At 40.9% G+C, this 26,619-nt stretch overlaps 1 long non-coding RNA gene and 1 pseudogene across 1 annotated transcript; both read right to left on the bottom strand.

Moving 5' to 3' along the window:
- The window catches only part of LOC106581607 (NACHT, LRR and PYD domains-containing protein 12-like), a 38,007-nt pseudogene extending 29,773 nt beyond the window's left edge, over window positions 1-8,234 (bottom strand).
- A 138-nt stretch (window positions 8,235-8,372) lies between these two features.
- On the bottom strand, window positions 8,373-18,378 carry LOC123741746 (uncharacterized). Its single transcript, XR_006769289.1, has 4 exons — window positions 18,229-18,378; window positions 17,444-17,542; window positions 9,074-9,190; window positions 8,373-8,457 (listed from the first exon to the last, which is right to left on the bottom strand). It is a non-coding gene; the product is annotated as an uncharacterized lncRNA (long non-coding RNA).
- Between the last annotated feature and the right edge of the window lie 8,241 nt (window positions 18,379-26,619).

The following is a 26,619-nucleotide window of genomic DNA, read 5'->3' as shown; positions in this document are numbered from 1 at the left end:
CTCTCACCATTACCAATAACAGAGACTACAACAAAACATGGTAACCCCTCACCATTACCAATAACAGAGGCTACAACAAAACATGCTAACCTCTCACCATTACCAATAACAGTGACTACAACAAAACAAGCTAACCTCTCACCATTACCAATGACAGAGGCTACAACAAAACATGCTAACCTCTCACCATTACCAATAACAGAGGCTACAACAAAACATGCTAACCTCTCACCATTACCAATGACAGAAACTACAACAAAACATGCTAACCTCTCACCATTACCAATAACAGAGACTACAACAAAACATGCTAACCCCTCACCATTACCAATAACAAAGGCTACAACAAAACATGCTAACCTCTCACCATTACCAATAACAGAGGCTACAACAAAACAAGCTAACCTCTCACCATTACCAATAACAGAGACTACAACAAAACATGCTAACCTCTCACCATTACCAATGACAGAGGCTACACCAAAACATGCTAACCTCTCACCATTACCAATGACAGAGGCTACAACAAAACATGCTAATCTCTCACCATTACCAATAACAGAGACTACAACAAAACATGCTAACTTCTCACCATTACCAATAACAGACTACAACAAAACATGCTAACCTCTCACCATTACCAATAACAGAGGCTACAACAAAACATGCTAACTTCTCACCATTACCAATAACAGAGGCTACAACAAAACATGCCAACCTCTCACCATTACCAATAACAGAGGCTACAACAAAACATGCTAACCTCTCACCATTACCAATAACTGAGACTACAACAAAACATGCCAACCTCTCACCATTACCAATAACTGAGACTACAACAAAACATGCTAACCTCTCACCATTACCAATAACAGAGGCTACAACAAAACATGCTAACCTCTCACCATTACCAATAACAGAGGCTACAACAAAACATGCCAACCTCTCACCATTACCAATAACAGAGGCTACAACAAAACATGCCAACCTCTCACCATTACCAATAACTGAGACTACAACAAAACATGCTAACCTCTCACCATTACCAATAACAGAGGGTACAACAAAACATGCTAACCTCTCACCATTACCAATAACAGAGGCTACAACAAAACATGCCAACCTCTCACCATTACCAATAACAGAGGAGGTCTGATCTTTGTGCCTCAGTAACTTTCTCATTCATCATTATTCACGATTCATTCATGATTATTCATAATAATGGCAGCATCCACATCAATGTAGAAGTGTTCAGAAACATCTTCTATTCTTACTGACAATACAAGTGAAGTGACTCCAAAATGAAAGGACATTATTCACCATTTAGTTTCTATTTGGAAAAACATCACCCAAAACACAACCAAAACAAACTGCAAATACATTCAACAAGTTTGTAGAATCACAAGCTTGATGTGATCACTGCAGGCATGGAATATGGGACCAAATACTAAACTTATGTCTACCTTATTACAATATAAGTGAATATGTCCAAATTATTACACATTTTTCAAATGGGACAACTAGATACATAAAAGTGCTTTCATTTCTAAACAGTAACATTTTAGTCATTTAGCAGACACTCTTATCCAGAGAGTCTTACAGTAGTGAGTGCATACATTTCATTTTGTTTTTTGTTTTTTGTACTGGCCCCCCTTGGGAATCAAACCCACAACCCTGGCATTGCACCCACCATGCTGGCGTTGCAAACACCATGCTCTACCAACTGAGCCACAGGGAAGGCCCAGATATGTATGAAATATCCTCAAATAAAAGGTGATATATATGTCGCCTAATATGAAACATTTGATCTCAAATCCAAAATGCTGGAGCATTTTGCAAACATATATGCTGTGGACTATGTGTGCCTGGTAAACACATGTGGATCTGGTGAACAGTTAGCACTTTTATTTAACCTTTATTTAACTAGGCAAGTCAGTTAAGAACCAACTCTTATTTACAATGACGGCCTACCAAAAGGCATTAGGCCTCCTGCGGGGGCGAGGGCTGGGATTAAAAATAAATATATATATATAAATATAGGACAAAACATACATCAGGAAAAGAGAGACACCGCAACACTACATAAAGAGAGACCTAAGACAACAATATAGCAAGGCAGCAACACATGACAACACAGCATGGTAGCAACACAACATGACAACAACATGGCAGCAGCACAACATGGTAGAAGCACAAAACATGGTAAAAACATTATTGGGCACAGACAACAGCACAAAGGGCAAGAAGGTAGAGACAACAATACATCATGCAAAGCAGCCACAACTGTAAAAGTGTCCATGATTGAGTCTTTGAATGAAGAGATTGAGATAAAACTGTCCAGATATGACAGTTTTATCTGATTGAGTGTTTGTTGCAGGCCATTCCAGTCGCTAGCAGAAGCAAACTGAAAAGAGAAGCGACCCAGGGATGTGTGTTTGGGGACCTTTAACAGAATGTGACTGGCAGAACGGGTGTTGTATGTGGAGGATGAAGGCTGCAGTAGGTATCTCAGATAGGGGGGAGTGAAGCCTAAGAGGGTTTTATAAATAAGCATCAACCAGTGGGTCTTGCGACAGGTATAACGAGATGACCCGTTTACAGAGGAGTATAGAGTGCAGTGATGTGTCCTATAAGGATCACTGGTGGGAAATCTGATGGCCGAATGGTAAAGAACATCTTGCCACTCGAGAGCACCCTTACCTGCCGATCTATAAATTATGTTTCCGTAATCTAGCATGGGTAGGATGGTCATCTGAATCAGGGTTAGTTTGGCAACTGGGGTGAAAGAGGAGTGATTACGATAGAGCAAACCAAGTCTAGATTTAACTTTAGCCTGCAGCTTTGATATGTGCTGAGAGAAGGACAATTTATCATCTAGCCATACTCCCAAGTACTTGTATGAGGTGATTATCTCAAGCTCTAAACCCTCAGAGGTAGTAATCACACCTGTGGGAAGAGGGGCATTCTTCTTACCAAACCACATGACCTTTGTTTTGGAGGTGTTCAGAACAACGTTATGGACAGAGAAAGCTTGTTAAACACTTAGAAAGCTTTGTTGTAGAGCGTTTAACACAAAATCCGGTGAGGGGCCAGCTGAGTATAAGACTGTATCATCTGCATATAAATAGATGAGAGAGCTTCCTACTGCCCGAGCTATGTTGTTGATGTAAATTGAGAAGAGCATGGGCTCTAGGATCAAGCCTTGGGGTACTCTTTCTGACTTTATACACTGCACTCTTTAAGAGATGTAGTTAGCAAACCAAGCCAAAGACACATCAGAGACACCAATACTCCTTAGCCGGCCGACAAGAATGGAATGGTCTACCGTATCAAAAGCTTTGGCCGAGTCAATAAAAATAGCATCAGAACATGTATTTTAATCAAGGGCAATGGTGACATCATTGAGGACCTTTAAGGAAGGTTGTAGTAACAAATCCATAACCTGAGCAGAAACTAGATTGCATTCCAGAGAGAATACTATAGACATCAAGAAAGCCAGTAAGTTGATTATTGACAAGGTTTTCCAACAGTTTTGATAAACAGGGCAAAATACAAATAGGCCTATAACAGTTAGGATCAGCTTGATCTCCCCCTCTTGTTGACCATATACAGGAATACTGACCTCAGAGTCTCCAGTTTACAGTAAGGATTCTCCAGTCCAGCAGAGAGCAGCTTTACTCCTGAATCCTTCAGGTCATTGTTAGTCAGATGCAACTCTCTCAGGTGTGAGGGGTTTGACCTCAGAGCTGAGACCAGAGAATCACAGCCTTCCTCTGTGACTAGACAGCCTGACAGCCTGCAAAGTGTAAAATCATATTAAAACCACACTGATATTCTTTGGTGGTGAAAATAGTAGCAGCATATTTTTTCAACACATTCAGATACATCAGTGTCCTGAAACCTGCCATATCTATTCAGAAATGAATGTATCATTATTTGAAATGATCATTATATTGCTTGAAGAGAGAAAAATGTATAGTACCAATATTTGAGTAGACTGACTAGGTCAGTTTAAAAAGCAGTATCAGTCAAAAGACAGACAGTGAGGTATCAGATTTAGATTGTATTGAGTATACAGTCCACACCATATCTATTTTGACAGTGAAGATAACATTTTAAATGTGGATCTGTAATCCAACATTTTGGAATTGAGGTCTAATGTTTCATATGAGGTGACAGTATATAATGTCACCTTTAATTTGAGGGTATTTTCATACATATGTTTCACCGTTTAGAAATGAAAGCACTTAATGTATCTAGTCCCCCAATTTGAAGAAGTCTTAAGTATTCTGACCAATTCACTTATAGTGTATTAAAGTAGTCAAAATAATTGTATTTGGTCCCATATTCTTTGAACGCAATGACTACATCAAGCCTGTGACTGTCATGATTGAGAAAGATCATGAATGAATCATTAATAATAATGAGTGAGAGAGTTACAGAGGCTACAACAAAACATACTAACCTCTCACCATTAACCTCAAATAAAAGGTAACTTTCTGTACTGTCGTCTAATATGAAACATTCTATCTCAAATCCAAAATTCTGGAGGATAGCACCAAATTTAAAACTGTAAACTTCACTGTCCAAACACATATGATATGGACTATGTGTGTCTGGTAAACACATGTGGATCTGGTGAACAGTTATCACTTGTTGACCAAATACAAGAATACTGACCTCAGAGTCTCCAGTTTACAGTGGGGATTCCCCAGTCCAGCAGAGAGCAGCTTCACTCCTGAATCCTTCAGGTCATTGTCTCTCAGATCCAGCTCTCTCAGGTGTGAGGGGTTTGACCTCAGAGCTGAGACCAGAGAAGCACAGCTTTCCTCTGTGACTTGACAGTCTGACAGCCTGCAAAGAGTAAAATCATATTAAAATCACTCTGCTATTCTTTGGTAGTGAAAATAGTGGCGGTATATATTTTTCAACACATTCAGATTAATCAGTGTCCTGAAACCTGCAATATCTATTAAGAAATGAATGTATCATTATTAGAAATGATCATAATATTGCTTGAAGAGAGAAAAATGTATAGTACCAATATTTGAGTCGACTGACCAGACCTTTACCTCTGACGATAGCTTTAAAAAATAAACTTTTCACCAAATGAATTTGTCCAAATAATTAGTACTTCTTCAGATAGTAGAACTAGGTCCATAAAGTGCTTTCATTTCTAAATGCTAAAACATATTTGTATGAGTACCTTAAAATTAAAGGTGACATTCTGTATTGCCACCTAATATGAAACATTCTATCTCAAATCCTAAATGCTGGAGCATAGAGCCAAATTTAAAACTGTAAGCTTCACTGTCCAAACACATATGATATGGACTATGTGTGCCTGGTAAACACATGTGGATCTGGTGAACAGTTATCACTTGTTGACCAACTACAGGAATACTGACCTCAGAGTCTCCAGTTTACAGTGGGGATTCTCCAGTCCAGCAGAGAGCAGCTTGACTCCTGAATCCTTCAGGTCATTGTTACTCAAATGCAGCTCTCTCAGGTGTGAGGGGTTTGACTTCAGAGCTGAGGCCAGAGAAGCACAGCCTTTCTCTGTGACTCCACAGCCTGACAGCCTGACAGAGAGATCACGATTTCACAAACACACTGTTAATTTAAAACCAGTAGTGTAGAAGGACAATGGCAGATGCATTGGGTTTAATCTCCCAAACAACATATAGATTTACCTTACGTCTCCCTGAGTTGTATTGTCATATTGTTATACAATGTGAACACCAATGCATTGATTCAATATATTTTTCTGAATCAAGTGAATATTTCTTCCTGATGATTAAGCACTTAAATGTATTTGTATTTACTCACAGAGCAGCTCTGGAGATTTTGACCACTGGCAGCAGTCTCAGAAGACCTTCCTCTGATCTGGAGTATTTCTTCAGGTCAAACACATCTAGCTCCTTTTCTGAAGTCAGCAGCACAAAGACCAGAGCTGACCACTGTGCAGGTAAGAGTTCTTCACTGGAGACACTTCCTGATCTCAGGTAGCGTTGGACCTCCTCCACTAGAGAATGGTCATTCAGTTCATTCAGACAGTGGAACAGATTGATGCACCTCTCTGGAGAGGAATTCTCACTGATCTTCTCCTTGATTTACTTGACTGTTTCTTCATGGCTCTGTGAGCTGCTTCCTTTCTTTGTAAGAAGACCTCGTAAGTGCTTCTGATTGGACTCCAGTGAGAGGCCCAGAAGGAAGCGGAGGAAAAGGTCCAGGTTTCCCGTCTCACTTTGTAAGGCTTTATCCACAGCACTCGTGTAGACATTAACTTCAGTAACTTGCAGTTTGACCATTAGATTCTCATTGTTGTTGATATATGAAAGGAACACATATACAGCAGCCAGAAACTCCTGAATGCTCAGATGCACGAAGCAGTACACCTTGTCCTGGTACAGAACACATTCCTCTTTAAAGAGCTGTGTGCACAATCCTGAGTACACTGAGGCTTCATTGACATCAATGCCAGCCTCTTTCAGGTCTTCTTCATAGAAAATCAGATTGCCCTTCACAAGCTGTTGAAAAGCCAGTTTTCCCAGTGACAGAATGCTTTCTTTATTCCAGTGTGGACTTGTCTCTTCTTTCCCAAGATACTTTTCATTATTCTGTTTGGTATGAAACACCACAAGGTGTGTGTACATCTCAGTCAGAGTCTTGGGCATCTCTTCTCTCTTATGTTTCAGCATGTCTTCAAGGACTGTTGCAGAAATCCAACAGAAGACTGGAATGTGGCACATGATGTGGAGGCTCCTTGATGTCTTTATGTGTGAGATGATTCTGCTGGCCAGGTCCTCATCACTGAATCTCTTCCTGAAGTACTCCTCCTTCTGTGGGTCATTGAACCCTCGTACCTCTGTCACCTGGTCAACACACTCAGGGGGAATCTGATTGGCTGCTGCAGGTCGTGTAGTTATCCAGAGGAGAGCAGAGGGAAGCAGATTTCCCTTGATGAGATTTGTCAGCAGAACATCCACTGAGGTTGACTCTGTGACGTCACAACAGATCTTGTTCTTCTGGAAGTCTAGGGGCAGTCGGCACTCATCCAGACCATCAAAGATGAACAGAACTTTGTACTTGTCGTAGTTGGAGATTCTTGATTCTTTGGTTTCCTTTGAGAAGTGATTGAGAAGTTCAATCAAAGTGTGTTGTTCCCCTTTCATCAAATTCAGCTCCCGAAAAGGGAATAAAATACAAATTGGACATCCTGATTTGCTTTTCCTTCAGCCCAGTCCAGAATGAACTTCTGCACAGAGATTGTTTTTCCAATGCCAGCAACTCCCTTTGTCAGCACAGTTCTGATAAGTTTGTCTTGTCCAGTTAACGGTTTGAAGATGTCGTTATATTTGATTGCAGTCTCTGGTCTTGCTTGTTTCTTGGTTGTTGTCTCAATCTGTTTCAACTCATGTTCATTATTGACCTCTCCTGTTCCACCCTCTGTGATGTAGAGCTCTGTGTAGATCTTATTGAGAAGTGTTGGGTTTCCTTGTTTAGCGATCCCCTCAAATACACATTGAAACTTCTTCTTTAGATTAGATTTGAGTTCACGTTGGCAAATCACAGCAAGCTCGTCTGAATGAAGAAATAACACAGAGAATATTAATATTATGTCTGTTTTAATGCCTACAGTATTGTAGAACTGTTATAAAGTTGTACATTGTAATAATTATTTATTCTCTTAACTGCCTGTATTAATGTGTAAATGTTTTCTTAATGCATTACACACTGGAGGGATTGATTATGTTATTATTATTCGTATTATTGATGGTATCATTAATGTTGTCTCTCTATCACTCTCTCTCTCTCCTCTTTCTCTCTTCTCTGACTCTCCTCTGTCTAAATTAATTAACACATCCCTGCTGCTACTTGATGAGGTCACTAGGTGTTGTGTTAAGGCTTCTACAATATCATTGTGTTACATGGCTACTTTAGCTGTACTTTAGCTACAGCTTTTAAACGTTTGTTATAAAACAGCGTTCAACATGAGGCAGACAGCTCTTACTTTTCTCCAGTGTGTCAGCAAGCTCCTTCTGGTTCATTTTCCTCAGGAAGTGCAGTGTGATCTTCAGAGCCCCCTCTCTGGCACTGCTCTCCTGCTTCTCATCTTCAGCATCCACCACTTCCTTATCCTGCTTCTGACTGTCAAAGCCTTCTGGGAGTTCTGGACTAAGAATCCTCTTGAACATCTTCAGCTCATTCTTCACAAATGTCATAATATTGTCTTCAAGCAACTGAAATAAATAAAGTAAATACGTTAAGCTTGAGAATAAATACTTTCTCATTAACACATTAATTAATGATTGACAAATCAACTTTACTTGAGGTAAACAAAAACAAATGTACATAACAGGACCACATACATTGAATATAGAGTCCAGGTCTGTTTGATGACTCTGGGAAGACTGACCACTGAGAATCTCTGACTCTGATCTCTCCTGTTGGTTTCTGTGGACAAAACATGAGATTACATTTCCTCAACCAGGGAGGGCACACACACACACACACACATGTCCTGACCATAGTAAGTGGTTATTTTCTATGGTAGAGTAGGTCAGGGCGTGACAGGGGGTGTTTGTCTATGTTTTGTATTTCTATGTTCAGTTCTAGTTTTGTATTTATATGTTGGTGTTGTTTGGGTTGACCTCCAATTGGAGGCAGCTGATCCTCCTTACCTCTAATTGGAGGTCATATTTATGTTGATGTTTGTCCCACCTGTGTTTGTGGGTGATTATATTTTGAGTAGTGTTAGTTTCTCTCTGCGTCACGGTTTGTTGTTTTGTAAATTCAGTTATTTATGTTTTGCAAAGTTTCACGGATTAAATAAATAATGTGGAACTACAAACACGCTGCACCTTGGTCCGCTCCTTTTGACAGCCGTGACACACACACACAGAGGGAGGGAATGTTGTGTGTGTTTAAAATTGCTTTAGGACTATGAAAATGGAAAAAAGCCTTAGCCTATGTATTTTGAAAACAACAAAAATAAATGGGAAAATGGGAGAGGAGAAATGACTAGAGACCGTGTTTAACTCACTGACCATGACCCATGAGTTCTTCCTACCTTTGTTCAGTAGAATAATCTCCCTCTCTGAAGTCTATAAATTTATCCATTGACCGGTCACTCTTCATGGACACACAGCTGGGTACAGGGGAGGCTGGTCTCTCCTGCTTGATCGGACTTCAACACAAGAGAGACAAACATTACATCTCTCATCTACTCTGAGCTCAGAGGGGGAAACATAATAAAAGTTTCATTCCAAATCGCTATATATATATTTTCAGAAAAGTTGGAAAATTAGATTTTATTGTTTAAAGAAATTATGAGGTTTTTTTACTAGCTAATCATGGCATGCGATTGTTTAATGACAGCCATGTATTTGTTTAAAATCTATCACTTGATGGTTTCATTTCAGAGAGTCAAATAATCATGTTTTATTGCAAAATGTTATGTCTACCTCACTTTCAGAGAAATAAGTAGTACTGCTAGGTTTTATACAGTCAAATGTTACTAACTGGCTAGATTCAGTCTTATGTAGCAACATTTTAAATCATTTTTTACATTGGATTAAAGTAGAGACTCAGAGCTAGAAAATGATATATCATACACTGCAGTTGAGGAACAATGGGAAAGCAATTCTGCTTTGAAAGATGATAAACTTGAAACCTCACTTTTGAGAAAATGATCCTTGAATGTTTTGGTACCTACTGGAGAGCTCTTCTTTGTCTACAGGGGTGTTACTTTGGCAGATAATGTCACCCATCTAAATAAATCGTTTTTATATATATATATATATAATGAACTAAATGTATGTTTTTGGTTTATGTCAGTTTTACTGTTATGTTATATATGGTTATTTTATGATTGTAAGTGGTAAAATTAATTAGAAAATGTAACATTTTGCAATTCTGAGTAACTACTACTTTAGTAAGGAATTACACATTATTCAGTTCTACTGCAGTTGCTAAACAGTAGATGGTCGCATAAGACCACAAATTAAATTTCAGAAGATTAGTTTAGTTCTCTCCACCACCACGCCCCCTCACAAGAAATCTTCTGCGGGCGCTATGTTCTGTCCCTTTCCATACTGCTAACGCAAGAGGAAAGACTGAAAAAGCATTTAAAAGATTACTTTGAAGGAATATAATTATGATTCATGTTTTTTATTATCTGTTTTAATGCTCGTATTTTGAAATTATACTTCATTACTATAACGATTATCAATATGCCTGAACATTAATTTAGTCACCTCTGGTCGAGAAAAAAGTATTTTCCTTGTGCATTCATTGTCAAATTCATCAACCAGCATCGAGCTTGTACTGTCAGTGGCAGCGAGCCTTCTCGCTCAAGCGAGGGGAATGTCGAGGTAAATTTGCTAACTGTGAGGGTTGGATGAATGCTGCAAGATCCATTCTTTTCTCTTCTATTCCGAGGTTGTGTAATCGCAATATTAGATATTAAGATTATTTTTTACAATGCATGTATACTACGGTTGAGGTTTGCGCATCTGACTAGTGATTATTTGCCCGGGGTTCAACACCTGCTATAGTTTTTTTGCTCTCCCAAATGCAACACAGGCCTAATACAAGACATACAGCTAACTAAAGTAATGAGTGACCATTAGAAAGTCATGGGACATATAGTCTGTGGTTGCATGGTCTTTTATGTCAATCATATTGCTGCTTGTAACCTATAACTGATGCTTTGTGGTCTTATGCTGCCATCTATTGGACATTTAGAAATTAAAAGTTATTAATTAATGTACAGACTGGTGAGGCAGCTGAGAAAAAAAGTATATTTTTCTTGTCAATCCCTTAGATCAGTCTTAAACCTGCCCCACATATCCCACGGCAATTGTTGGACTTTCACATAGAGGTTACTTGGTCACATCCAGTTCGAACCACATTTAAAAAATAAAACTAATGTGGCTTGTTTATCAAGTGTTCTGCCTTACAATAATAAATATAATAAAATAACAAAAAAAGCAAAATGGTTTTGATTAACAAAATAAACAGAAATATAATTGTATTCACTAACATAATGTTATTACATAAATATTTTCTAAAAGTGTTCTAGGCTACCATACCCTAGAATTAGGGTTAGGGGTTAGGGTTAAGGCAAAATTAGGTAATAAGAAGGGTTAGAGTTTCTGTATAGCACGTTGTGACACCTGCTGATTTAAAAAGGGCTTTATAAATACATTTGATTGATTGTTAGGTCTAGGGTTTTTAAGGAAAAAAACAGTATGGGTTTATAGCAATCTTTCTCCTCCCTGTGGCCTTCTGTGGGTACTATTTAAATAATAATAATAAATACATGTAAATATGCTCTCTCTAATTCTCTCTTTCTCTCTTTCTTTCTCTCTCTTGGAGGACCTGAGCCCTAGGACCATGCCTCAGGACTACCTGGCTTGATGACTCCTTGCTGTCCCCAGTCCACCTGGCCATGCTGCTGCTCCAGTTCCAACTGTTCTGCCTGCGGCTATGGAACCCTGACCTGTTCACCGGACGTGCTACCTGTCCCAGACCTGCTGTCCCAGACCTGCTGGAACCCTGACCTGCTGTCCCAGACCTGCTGGAACCCTGACCTGTTCACCAGACGTGCTACCTGCCCCAGACTTGCTGTTTTCAACTCTCTAGAGACAGCAGGAGCGGTAGAGATACTCTCAAAGATCGGCTATGAAAAAGCCAACTGACACTTACTCTTGTGTTACTGACTTGTTGCACCCTCGACAACTACTATGATTATTATTATTTGACCATGCTGGTCATTTATGAACATTTGAACATCTTGGCCATGTGCTGTTATAATCTCCACCCGGCACAGCCAGAAGAGGACTGGCCACCCCTCACAGCCTGGTTCCTCTCTAGGTTTCTTCCTAGGTTTTGGCCTTTCTATGGAGTTTTTCCTAGCCACCGTGCTTTTACACCTGCATTGCTTGCTGTTTGGGGTTTTAGGCTGGGTTTCTGTACAGCACTTTGAGATATCAGCTGACGTAAGAAGGGCTATATAAATACATTTGATTTGATTTGACTACATAACTCATTCGCGACACTTGCTAGGCTCATAATCAGAGCTAGCAACTGTCAGATCTACAAATCAATGAGCTATCCCTTTGGTTTGCAACTCAGTGAACCTGCGCAGCATTCACTCAATTTGATGCCTACGAACAAAGATTTTGATGCATATCAAGTTACCCATCAGCCATTTCGAAACAGCAAGTCGTCTTCTGTCTGTTTAAATTGGCCACATCTTGAAAAAGAACACAGGGACATGCGTTTTTCTGAGATTGTACACCTTTTTCTGAAAATAACCAAATATTGTTAACCCTGACCAGAATTTTTTTTAAGTTTGATGGCAATGTGGCAGCCATCGCTAGGGCTGTGGGTCACCACAACGTGTACCCAGGCATAGAGCCATTAAGTAGCCATAACCTTGTTATAATATGTTAACCAAGTGTCTACAAGGTTCACACAGGCAGGTCTCATTGATAACAATAGCGAAGCTGGCTTTGTGATCAGAACAATGGGATGGGAATAGAACGTTCAGAAGGCGAGTTGGTGCCACTGTGCTCAATAGTACGAATGAAAAATGCCCTAAAATAAGGACAGCTTTTTCGCGATTACTTCATAACTAGGGACATAAGGTAATATTATGAAACTGGGCTCCATGGCGGATGCAACGAACTAGTCTGTATCAGAGAAAAAGGCGTTGTTAAAATGTCATGTGTCCAGCCTACTTGAGGTGCCCAGAAAATAATACTGTTGACTAACCCCATTCCGTACAAATTTGCGCAACCGCAGCATTCAAACGAGGCCACAATGAAAACTAATAGGACTGTAGGGACTGTGTTGGCAACAAAATCTGTGGTGTGAATTACGTTTCTATTCAAGCGTTGATTGACATGGTAATGGCCCGATAGTATTGGAGAAAAGTTGAACAAACTGACCCCTCTGACGCTGTACGTTAAATTGCGAAGTGTCATGACGTAACGTACAGCACTCATAATCAAATCAAACTTTATTTGTCACATGCGCCGAATACAACATGTGTTGACCTTACCGTGAAATGCTTACTTACAAGCCCTTAACCAACAGTGCAGTTCAAGAAGAGTTAAGAAAATATTTACCAAATAAACTAAAGTAAAAAAATGTAAAAAGTAACACAATAACATAACAATAACAAGGCTATATACAGGGGGTACCAGTACCGAGTCAGTGTGCGGGGCTACAAGTTAGAGGTAATTTGTACATGTAGGTAGGGGTGAAGTGACTATGCATAGATAATAAACAGCGAATAGCAGTAGGGTACAAAACAAATGGAGGGGATCAATGTAATAGTCCGGTGGGCATTTGATTAATTGTTCAGCAGTCTTATGGCTTGGGGGTAGAAGCTGTTAAGGAACCTTTTGGTCCGAGACTTCGCGCTCCGGTACCGCTTGCCTTGCGGTAGCAGAGAAAACAGTCTATGACTTGGGTGACTGGAGTCTCTGACAATTTTATGGTCTTTCCTCATATTATATAGGTCCTGGATTGCAGGAAGCTTGGCCCCAGTGATGTACTGGGCCGTGCGCACTACCCTCTGTAGCGCCTTACGGTCAGATGCCGAGCAGTTGCCATACCATGTGGTGATGCAACTGGTCAGGATGCTCTCGATGGTGCAGCTGCAGAACTGTTTGAGCTTCTGGGGACCCATGACAAATCTTTTCAGTCTCCTGAGGGGGAAAAGGTTTTGTCGTGCCCTCTTCACAACTGTCTCGGTGTGTTTGGACCATGATAGTTCATTGGTGATGTGGACACCAAGGAACTTGAAACTCTCGACCCGCTCCACTACAGCCCCGTTGATGTTAATGGGGGCCTGTTCGGCCCGCCTTTTCCTGTAGTCCACGATCAGCTCCTTTGTCTTGCTGACATTGAGGGAGAGGTTGTTGTCCTGGCACCACACTGCCAGTTCTCTGACCTCCTCCCTATAGGCTGTCTCATTGTTGCCGGTGATCAGGCCTACCACTGTTGTGTCGTCAGCAATGGTGTTTGTGTGATGGTGTTGGAGTCACGCAGTCTTGGGTGAACAGGGAGTACAGGAGGGGACTAAGTACACACCCCTGAGGGGCCCCAGTGTTGAGGATCAGCGTGGCAGATGTTTTGGTTGAGATATGTATGTATGGTCACTGTGGGGACGACGTCATCGATGCACTTATTGCTGAAGCCGATGACAGGTGGTATACTCCCCAATGCCATTGGATGAATCCCGTAACATATTCCAGTCTGTGCTAGAAATACAGTCCTGTAGCGTAGCATCCGCATCATCTGACCACTTCCTAATTGAGCGAGTCACTGGTACTTCTTCCTATAGTTTTTGCTTGTAAGCAGGAATCAGGAGGACAGAATTATAGTCAGATTTGCCAAATGGAGGGTGGGGGAGAGCTTTGTATGCATCTCTGTGTGTGGAGTAAAGGTGGTCTAGAGTTTTTTTCCCTCTGGTTGCACGTGACAAGCTGGTAAACATTTTTGTAAAACTCTAGAAAGTTTGACTGTATTAAAGTACCCGGCCACTAGGAGCGCCGCTTCTAGCATTTTCTTGCTTGTTTATGGTCTTATATAGTTGGTTGAGTGTGGTCTTAGTGGTGGTGGTGGTGGTAAATAGACAGCTACGTATAATACAGAAGAGAACTCTCTTGGTAGATAGTGTGGTCTACAGCTTATCATTTTTTATTTTACCTTTATTTAACCAGGCAAGTCAGTTAAGAACAAATTCTTATTTTCAATGACAGCCTAGGAACACCGGGTTAACTGCCTTGTTCAGGGGCAGAATGACAGATTTGTACCTTGTCAGCTCAGGGATTTGAACTTGCAACCTTTTGGTTACTAGCCCAATGCTCTAACCACTAGGCTATCATAAGGTACTCTACCGCAAGCGAGCAAGACCTCGAGACTTCTTTAATATTAGATATCACCAGCTGTTATTGACAAAAAGACACACACCCCTACGTCTTACCAGACGTAGCTTCTCTGTTCTGCCGGTACATTGAAAATCCCTCCAGCTCTATATTATCCGTGTCTTCATTCAGCCACGACTTGGTGAAACATAATATATTACAGTTCTTAATGTCCCGTTTGTAGGATAATCGTAATCGTAGGTCATCCATTTCATTTTCCAATGATTGCATTTTAGCAAGTAGAATGGATGGCAGTGGGAGTTTACTTGCTCGCCTATGGATTCTCAAAAGGCAGGCCGATCTGCATCCTATTTTCCTCCATCTTTTCTTCATGCAAATAACGGGATCTGGGCCTGTTCCTGGGAGAGCAGTATATCGTTCTCGTCGGATTCATTAAAGGAAAAAGCTTCTCGCAGTTCGTGGTGAGTAATGCACTTTTGTACATCGTGCTGTTCCGTACAATTTACCTTTTTTTAGTGCCCAAAAAACCTAATACTTCCAGGTCAACTGTAATATGAATACCATTGTAAAGCACAATTTCTCCTCTTTCCAGCAAAATCAATGACGAGACATTTATGCTGCCCGTCTCTGCATGATTGAAGAAGGTAATGAGCTCCGTCGGGTCTTTTTAAAAATGTATGGCGGGGAAACGAAACATACTGCTGAGTGAAAAGGATCTGGCTACACTCATACTGTCCCTGACCATTAAGCAAAAAGTCAATTGAACAATAAAGTTTGGTGTCTCAACACTGTAACGAACTCCGTTATTCCCCAAGATCACCTCAGCCCACTCTGCGCGTAACTGGACAATATCCCTGGCGCCACACCGTATGTGGATGCGGACAGTTCTGTATGGGGACGCGGACAGTTCCAGAATGCGGACATGAGCAGTGCCACACTGAGTTACATTAGTAATATGTATATATTTATTATTATTATTATTATTATTATTATTATTATATCTAAAACAAAATTATTTTGAGATCTTGGCCCACGTCCACTAAGCGTCTCAGAGTAGAAAAAAGTTGTGTAAGTGCTGAGAATAAAGACAATTTACACTTATGGGTATAAATTGAAGCTATGCATGAAGTCTCTAGTCCCACCTAGTCGGCAGATATTTAGGACACCTCGTGAGCTGTCCTAAGTAGTTAAGAGTTAACAGCAGGTGTCTTGATAATACTATAGAATAATGCAGCGAGTCAGTGGTTCCTGCACCACATGTAATTGCTTTGTAGTTGTAAAAATAATGTTTTGATATTTCTATATGATCAATCCATAAATGATATAGACCTACATGCAACAGTATGTCTTGTGATTTTGGCAATGATTTATGTATAATAATTATGTATAATAAGTATTGGTGATTTAATAGCCTAGTTAAAAACTCCATGACATTCAACACAGTATCTATGTTTTGCTCTGTCTGGCAGTTACCCAGAACATATCAGAGGGTCTCTCTTGTGGCTGCTGCTGATGACAACTGCATATAAGTTGTTGTTCTGCATCATAATAATCATGTCTGCATAGCATTTTGGCTTCATTTTGGCTGATTATCTCATGCTTATTTCTGAAGAGTAACTCAAGTGTTTAACCAGTGACAAATGAGTAGGACCTGTGGCCGAAAAGTGTCCGGATTGAATCCCGGGCCAGTAGCTGGAAAATATGGGCGGAATTGATCTGACCACTGGAGGGCTGCTGGGTCCACATCCTCAATACAATGGCCCTTTTGTTGGTCCATTGAGCAAGGCCCTTAACCCCACAACATGCTCTCCATCCAAGCTGCACTGCAGCTTGAACCTGTGGTCGTCTCAACTGTATGTGTGAGGTCTGCTGTTTGGGGGGTTTAGAACGGAGCAGAAGACACATTGTTGTTGTTTGCTGTAACTAATGGACAAAGTTGTACTGTATTTCATTGTAATGTAATGTATTGTATTGTATTGTCAGCCAGAGTTGACGTGGGCCATCGTTCAAACAAAGAAATGCCTCCCTGGCCACCAGTGTGTTTGCATATTATGCATATCAATTATATTAGGCAATAAATAAGAGTTGGCAAAATGATTGTGTCATGCAAAAATTATATAGATGTGTGTGTGTGTGTGTGTGTGTGTGTGTGTGTGTGTGTGTGTGTGTGTGTGTGTATGCTGGTAAAGATGTGTGTGTGTGTGTGTGTGTGTGTGTGTGTGTGTGTGTGTGTGTGTGTGTGTGTGTGTGTGTGTGTGTGTGTGTGTGTGTGTGTGTGTGTGTGCTGGTGAGAAAACCACATATAACAGTCAAGTATGGATACAAACATTTCATTCCAGCAATATAGTGTTTTGCAAAACAAAAATTCATACAGAAATCAATGAATTAAAATCTTAGAACATTAATGTTTTACAGACACATGAAGGTACCCCATAAGCAATCATTTCTGATGAAATATAACACGTGATTTTTTGTTGTTGATATAACGTTTTAGAAATAAACTCTTTATAAGTTCTTAAGCAATATTGTTACCTCACCTCTTAGCTTTTGTGTCATGTTCTCCAGAGAGACTCATTTTAGAGGCAGGGGCCCCCTCCTCTCTCTCCCCAGAGAGACTCATTTTAGAGCACTGACCCCTAAACAGAGATCCAGCATGTTGGTTGTGGTTAACACAGTGACAACTAATTACACAAGTTCAATTGTTCTCTTTTATTCATTATCTCTTAGAAATAAAACATTTCCTAACAGACACATCCAAACAGTCAGGTGATTTAATGTATCACATGAACATGTAGTCGTGACTGATATTTTTCACCTCTTCTCCATGTAGTGGAGCTGTTGATAATAATATCTCACTTTGTCTTTTAATCATTTCACTCATTCCAGTGTGTTGCTTTGTTCAACAGGTATGCTATTATTATGCTATTACTAAATTTAATTCATAATAACAATGTTAAGAAAAGTATGTTCAGTGGTTTCATACCAAATTACACAGGAAGCAGGAGCTCATTGTAATTATGAAAACAACAACTGTTCTGATATTCTGAAAGATGATTTAGAACTATGATACATTAACATGTTTACAAATTGTAAAATAACCATGATACACGAATCCTATAATACTATATATGAACAATATGTTTTTGAATTTTATTGTCAACGCCCAGTTAGCACCATTTTGTAAGATTGAACTGTCACGTACCGGTCCCAGGTGAAATGGACCGTTAGATCTGAGTGTTTTACTGTCATTCACTATACTAAAATAACACTATACATTTAATGTCCCAACACACTTTATAATAATCCCTGGGAAGATTCTTACCTTGTAGCCTGAATTCACAACCAGAACATGTCAAGTCATTGAGATATTTTCTGTTGTGCTGAGAGAGCAGCTTCCTGATGACAAGTGGCTCTGTATCTATGTTCTAGGTACAGTTGATCTTTAGATGCAATAGTATCTGGTCAAAGTCTAGTGATAAAACACCATAGTACATCATAAACATAACAGTAGGTTAACCTTTGGCCAGTAAAGGCCATGGCATACTATAACATGTAGAATCATTATGATGGATCAAGTTTCAACATATCTCTAACTTTGAACTATACAATGGGATCCCAAATTATTGACACCCTTGATAAAGATTAGCAAAAATGACTGTATAAAATAAATAATTCAAAGACTAAAATATATTGCATGCTCAAACAAAATGGGGAAATTAAATGATTTTAAACAAATATAATTGCTCAGAGAAAGAGATTATGTTTAACAAGTAATAATTATTTTCTCAAAAGGTAGGGGTCAAAATTTACTCCCTTTCAATACCGCACCTTTTTTTCACTTTTATTTAACTAGGCAAGTCAGTTAAGAACAAATTCTTGTTTTCAATGACGGCCTAGGAACAGTGCCTTGCTCAGGGGCAGAACGACAGATTTTTTCCTTGTCAGCTCAGTAGAGTGTAGAGTGGAGTTGCTTGTTAAAAATCATGCAGATCACTATTCATCCCAACTTGGCATAAGTCCTTGCCACAGTGCTATTACTTGGAGCAGAGAGAGAACAACATATGGGTTAGGGATATGGTTAAGGTTAGGGTGGGTTGAAGCTGATATCACAGCTTTAGCTCTTTGACACAGGAGAAAATATGGGGAAAAAAGCACTGTGACAACTGAGCTCAACGTACGGCCCAGTACATCACTGGGGCCAAGCTGCCTGCCATCCAGGTCCTCTACATCAGGCGGTGTCAGAGGAAGGCCCTAAAAAAGACCCCAGCCACCCCAGTCATATACTGTTCTCTCTGCTGCCGCATGGCAAGCTGTACCAGAGCGCCAGGTCTAGGACCAAAAGTCTTCTCAACAGCTTTTACCCCGAAGCCATAAGACTCCTGAACAGGTAATCAAATGGCTACCCAGACTATTTGCTGCTGCTACTCTCTGTTTATCATCTATGCATAGACACTTTAACTATACATTCATGTACATATTACCTCAATTAGCCCGACTAACCGGTGCCCCCGTACATTGACTCTGTACCGGCATCCCCTGTATATAGCCTCGCTACTGTTATTTTCGCTGTCATTTTACTGTTTTTTTATTTCTTTACTTATCTATTGTTTACCTAATAACTATTTTGTACTTAAAAATTGCACTGTTGGTTAGGGCTTGTAAGTAAGCATTTCACTGTAAGGTCTACACCTGTTGTATTCGGCGCATGTGACAGATAAACTTTGATTTGATTTGAACTCAACCCCACTATGTACTAATTGAGCTCTAACAATGAACTGAGCTCAACAAATGGCGCCGGAGGAAATGGCAGCAGTTTTACGTCCAACCAATTGTGCTATTATGTGGGGGGTTTTCGCGTTATTTGTAACTTATTTTGTACATAATGTTTCTGCCACCGTGTCTTACGGCAAAAAAGAGTTTCTGGATATCAGGACAGTGACCACTCACCTCGGATTAGACAAAGATTTTTTCTACAACAAAGACGACGCACAAGACATTCTCCAAACACCCCACAGGACCGACATCCCCGTTATTTGCAAGATGAAGCGACGCAGGTACAGAGGACAAAGAGCCGGATGCCTGGTCAGGACCTGGCGAAGGCGACTGGGAATGCTGCCGTTACCGTCAATACTACCAACGTGCAATCACTGGACAATAAATTAGACAAGGTACGATCATGAATATTCATCCAACGGGACATCAAAAACTGTAATATCCTATGTTTCATGGAATCGTGGCTGAATGAGACATGGATATTCAGTTAGCGGGATATAATCTGCACCGGCAAGATAGAACAGCACACTCCGGTAAGACGAGGGGGGGCGGTCTGTGCATATTTGTAAACAACAGCTGGAGCACGAAATCTAAGGAAGTCTCTAGATTTTGCTCGCCTGAAGTAGAGTATATTGTGATAAATTGCAGGCCACACTACTTGCCAAAGAGTTCTCAACTATACTTTCGTGGCTGTTTATTTACCACCACAGACAGATGCTGGCACTCAGTCAAGACCGCACTCAGTCAGCTGTATAAGGAAATAAGCAAACAGGAAACCACTCACCCAGAGGCGGCGCTCCTAGTGGCCGGAGACTTTAATGCAGGGAAACTTAAATCAGTTGTACCAAATTTCTATCAACATGTTAAATGTGCAACAAGAGGGATTTTTTTTTTAGATCACATGTACTCCATACACAGACACGCATACAAAGCTCTCCCACGCCCTCCATTTGGTAAATCCGACCACAAATCTATCTTCCTAATTCCTGCTTACAAGCTAAAATTAAAGCAGGAAGCACCAGTGACTCAGTCTATAAAAAAGTGGTCAGATGAAGCAGATGCTAAACTACAGGACTGTTTTGCTATCACAGACTGGAACATGTTCCGGGATTTATCCGATGGCATTGAGGAGTACACCACATCAGTCACTGGCTTTATCAATAAGTGCATCGAGGACGTCATCCCCACAGGTACTGTATGTACATACCCCAACCAGAAGCCATGGATTACAGGCAACATTGGCACTGAGCTAAAGGGTAGAGCTGCCGCTTTCAAGGTGCGGGACTCTAACTCGGAAGCTTAAAAGAAATCCTGCTATGCCCTGCGACGAACCACCAAACAGGCAAAGCGACAATACAGGGCTAAGATTGAATTATACTACACCGGCTCCGACGCTCGTCTTATATGGCAGGGCTTGCAAACTATTACAGACCACAAAGGGAAGCACAGCCACGAGCTGCCCAGTGACACGAGCCTACAAGATGAGCTAAATCACTTCTATGCTCGCTTCGAGGCAAGCAACACTGAGGCATGCATGAGAGCATCAGCTGTTCTGGATGACTGTGTGATCACACTCTCCGTAGCCAACGTGAGTAAGACCTTTAAACAGGTCAATATACACAAGGCTGCGGGGCCAGACGGATTACCAGGATGTGTGCTGTGGTGGCTAATTTCTGCATTACCAAATGAGGAGAGTTACAAACTTCACACACCAGTCAGAGTTATACTTAAAACTACATCTTTAATAATTAAGATACTTTTACAAAAGCACTTGACTTTCAATGAAGTGCTATCTCTAATGAGCCATTGAAAAAAAAGTGACTACACATAAGTACAAAGAGCTTTTATACCCAAGATCCACCCCTCTCAATGTACATGACAAACAGCAGATCTTAGGAACTGTTCACAAAGGGACCTTATACTTGAGAAAGGAGTATCCCTTAGCCAGATAACATTAGCTACAAATTATCGTTCAGTTTGGTCCCTAATGACGAGGTTCTAATCTCGTTCCTGGTACTTCATAGTACAAAAACACCATCTCATCCAATGGCATATATCAATTGTCAACTCTAGATACTCCCATCTCAAGTAAACCCCCTCTTGATCCCACTCCTGGACAAGCTCACTGAGGGGAGTGACCTGCGCACAGACATTGTGGAGACAAATAATTGGTTCCCCATTAATTACGCCATCTCTTCACATGGTTTAAGAATAGGTAAAGACACATTCACATATGAAGACAATGTTCCCTTTTTTCCTCCTCCCTGTCTGATATTCTGCATAGCAACAGAGATATGTCAAAGACAAGTCTGACCTCTCCCTTCTCTGGGCCCCAAGTGACAGAGCCCCAGCTAAGGGAAAAGTGCAACTAAAAGACACCAGAGTCCCAAGGATACATTCTAATGACAAGTGTCTCACATAAGCATATTGTGCTAATAAAACATCTTAATTATCTATGTTACCCAACTAATTCTGATTCATCCGCCACAGTGCTCCGGGCATGGGCTGACCAACTGGCAGGTGTCTTCACTGACATTTTCAACATGTCCCTTATTGAGTCTGTAATACCAACATGTTTCAAACAGACCACCATAGTCCCTGTGTCCAAGGAAGCGAAGGTAACCTGCCAGAGCAGGAAATTCTATGAACTAAACTGGAGAGAGGACAGAGCAGGATATTCTAGAAACTCTAAACTGGAGAGAGGACCGAGCAGGATATTCTATGAACTAAACTGGAGAGAGGACAGAGCAGGATATTCTAAAAACTAAACTGGAGAGAGGACCGAGCAGGATATTCTATAAACTAAACTGGAGAGAGGACAGAGCAGGATATTCTAGAAACTAAACTGGAGAGAAGACAGAGCAGGATATTCTATAAACTAAACTGGAGAGAGAACCGAGCAGGATATTCTAGAAACTAAACTGGAGAGAGGACAGAGCAAGATATTCTATAAACTAAACTGGAGAGAGGACAGAGCAGGATATTCTATAAACTAAACTGGAGAGAGGACAGCAGGATATTCTATAAACTAAACTGGAGAGAGGACAGAGCAGGATATTCTATAAACTAAACTGGAGAGAGGACAGAGCAGGATATTCTATAAACTAAACTGGAGAGAGGACAGTACAGTATTGTATTTCAGAACGACCAGACATACTGAATTACTGTGTTGTTGTGTCTCTACAGCTGAACAACATGATGGAGGACCAGACATACTGAATTACTGTGTTGTTGTGTCTCTACAGCTGAACAACATGATGGAGGACCAGACGTACTGAATTACTGTGTTGTTGTGTCTCTACAGCTGAACATCTCTTTCCATGATGGAGGACCAGACATACTGAATTACTGTGTTGTTGTGTCTCTACAGCTGAACAACATGATGGAGGACCAGACATACTGAATTACTGTGTTGTTGTGTCTCTACAGCTGAACAACATGATGGAGGACCAGACATACTGAATTACTGTGTTGTTGTGTCTCTACAGCTGAACATCTCGTTCCATGATGGAGGACCAGACATACTGAATTACTGTGTTGTTGTGTCTCTACAGCTGAACATCTCGTTCCATGATGGAGGACCAGACATACTGAATTACTGTGTTGTTGTGTCTCTACAGCTGAACAACATGATGGAGGACCAGACATACTGAATTACTGTGTTGTTGTGTCTCTACAGCTGAACAACTCTTTCCATGATGGAGGACCAGACATACTGAATTACTGTGTTGTTGTGTCTCTACAGCTGAACAACTCGTTCCATGATGGAGGACCAGACATACTGAATTACTGTGTTGTTGTGTCTCTACAGCTGAACAACATGATGGAGGACCAGACATACTGAATTACTGTGTTGTTGTGTCTCTACAGCTGAACAACATGATGGAGGACCAGACATACTGAATTACTGTGTTGTTGTGTCTCTCCAGCTGAACATCTCATTCCATGATGGAGGACCAGACATACTGAATTACTGTGTTGTTGTGTCTCTACAGCTGAACAACATGATGGAGGACCAGACATACTGAATTACTGTGTTGTTGTGTCTCTCCAGCTGAACATCTCATTCCATGATGGAGGACCAGACATACTGAATTACTGTGTTGTTGTGTCTCTACAGCTGAACAACTCGTTCCATGATGGAGGACCAGACATACTGAATTACTGTGTTGTTGTGTCTCTACAGCTGAACAACATGATGGAGGACCAGACATACTGAATTACTGTGTTGTTGTGTCTCTACAGCTGAACATCTTGTTCCATGATGGCCTTGTCAGTGAACCATCCCAGAAGACCAAGGTGAGAATACAGCCCTTAGAACACCATGTTGCCATGATAATCGCCTGGAAACCCTACAATAAAACCCCACTAAATACAATTCTAATAAACGTGGTATTGTCCATCCAGGTGTTATGTAGAGGGGCTTAGTGTCCTGTTCTCTCCACCCCCCAACAACGAGCCATAGCAACTGTAGTGGTGTAGTGGCATAGTGTCCTGTTCTCTCCGCCTCCCAACAACGAGCCATAGCAACTGTAGTGGTGTAGTGGCATAGTGTCCTGTTCTCTCCGCCCCCCAACAACGAGCCATAGCATCTGTAGTGGTGTAGTGGCTTAGTGTCCTGTTCTCTCCGCCCCCCAACAACGAGCCATAGCATCTGTAGTGGTGTAGTGGCTTAGTGTCCTGTTCTCTCCACCCTCGAACAATGAGTCATAGCTGGAGTAGCTTAGTGTCCTGTTCTCTGCCCCCAACAATGAGTCATAGCTATTCTCCAACTGTAGTGGTGGAGTGGCTTAGTGTCCTGTTCTCTCCTCCCCCAACAACGAGTCATAGCTGTTCTCCAACTGTAGTGGTGGAGAGGCTTAGTGTCTCTCCGTCCCCCAACAACGAGTCATAGCTGTTCTCCAACTGTAGTGGTGGAGAGGCTTAGTGTCTCTCCGTCCCCCAACAACGAGTCATAGCTGTTCTCCAACTGTAGTGGTGGAGTAGCTTAGTGTCTCTCCTTCCCCCAACAACGAGTTATAGCTGTTCTCCAACTGTAGTGGTGGAGTGGCTTAGTGTCTCTCCGTCCCCCAACAACGAGTCATAGCTGTTCTCCAACTGTAGTGGTGGAGTACTACAGGTTGTGCACACTTTCCTATATCAGTGTTGGTGCTCATTAATAATTTGACAGCGCGTCTTTCTGGTTGATAAAATTATTTTATGTTTTACTTTGTACAAATAAGCAATTATGGGACTGTTTTATTTACTATAACTCTATTACTAATCACATGTATTGTAAGGAAAAATAAACATGCTATGAGTTGCAGTAGGCTTTTAGAATAATGCAAAACATATCCTTGACTCTGTCCAAGTTGATGATCGGGAAACAAACGTTGTCAGTCAGCCTGCACAGCCGGCCCATCAAACAACACCTAAACTATACCGATACTAATTTCACACATAATAACAGTTAGCCAATAGACCAGATTAAATTTACAATAATCTGATGAGTGACAATATTAGTCCTATCAATTGTCTAAATTGTACATGAAGTGATGGGAGTATGAAAGGCCAGTTGGTTCTAGTGTTAAGGACTGGTAGATGGGTGTTCTGGTAGGCTGAAAGACCAGGTGGTTCTAGTGTTAAGGACTGGTAGATGAGTGTTGCTCATGCATTCACTCATGCTGACCGGCTCCAGGACTTTGTTCTTGACTAAAGCCTCCAAGTCAGCCTCCACTTTTGGTCTGATGGCATGAGGTACAGGTCCTGCTTTCAGAAACTTTGGTTTGCTGTCTAACTTAACGCTAAGCTTCCCTGTGATGTCGTTCATACAACCCTGCTGTCCATTAAATAGGTCTGTTTCTTTAAGATGGCAGGTAGGTCTGTGTCTCCATGTGTCATTGTCTGCACTGATGGCCTGTCCAGTGTGATTTTCTCTAACTATGAACATCCCAGTAGTGATGCATTGTCTCCTTTCACAACATACAGTGGCAGCTTTTCAGTATGTCTGTTTACCTGAACTGTGACCTCAGTGATGCCTCTCACAGTGACAGATTCACCTGTGTAAGTCTTTAACACGAGGTGGTGGTTGAAGTGGAAGGTGATTCAGTGTCCTGTCTGACACCAGAGATACAGCTGTCTCTGTGTTAATCTCCAAACACACCGGCTGTCCCTCTAGCGAGCGGGAGACAGGAAAAAGTCAGGACTTTCATCCTTACTTCCTGGTCTGATGAGTCACTCACCTCAGTGTTCTCTTACTCAACAGTGTGAACATGTCTATTTTTCTTTTGTTGGAATGTCTGTTTCTTGTTTTCAGTTTTTACTTTTTTCCCGTTCTCTTTTTGTTTCTGGAGGCTTGTTCGATGTGGCCCTTTTTACCACAGGCTGGACAATCCATGTCCTTACATCAGCATGTAGAAACCTAATGTCCCTTTTTACCACAGGCTGGACAATCCATGTCCTTACACCAGCATATAGAAAGAAGCCTGACGTCCCACCTTGCCACAGTGGAAGCATGTGACTTGATTTCCCGGTCTCTGATTTTCAGTTGAAACTCTGTGCACTTTTCCTTTTTTTGTGATCAACTTTTTATTTATTTTAAAGGAACACAGACAAGAACAAATAGCAGCAGGAATGATTATACAGCTAGAGACACAACGCTGGTAACATATGTACAATTATATTATGTGACCCTGTTATTGCAGGTAAATACAATTATAATAATAAAATCAGTAAGGTGCACATTTGCACTAAAATTATGATGAACGGTCAATCTGTTGGGTAAACAACCCACTACAGTAGTTATTTAATGGTTTCAGTTGCAGAGCTGTCAGTTGTTGTTTGGCTACATATGCATATGTATAAAGTAGCCAAAGACACCTTGATTACATAAATCACACAGAGGAGAGGTTATGATTTTCATTAAATGATGTTTTCTAGGTGGAAGGTGAACCCTGTGTAT

The sequence above is a fragment of the Salmo salar genome, chromosome ssa03 (assembly GCF_905237065.1).
Source record: "Salmo salar chromosome ssa03, Ssal_v3.1, whole genome shotgun sequence".
Taxonomy (NCBI): domain Eukaryota; kingdom Metazoa; phylum Chordata; class Actinopteri; order Salmoniformes; family Salmonidae; genus Salmo; species Salmo salar.
The sequence above is the reverse complement of the archived record's forward strand: the minus strand, read 5'-3'. Positions and strand labels throughout refer to the sequence as shown.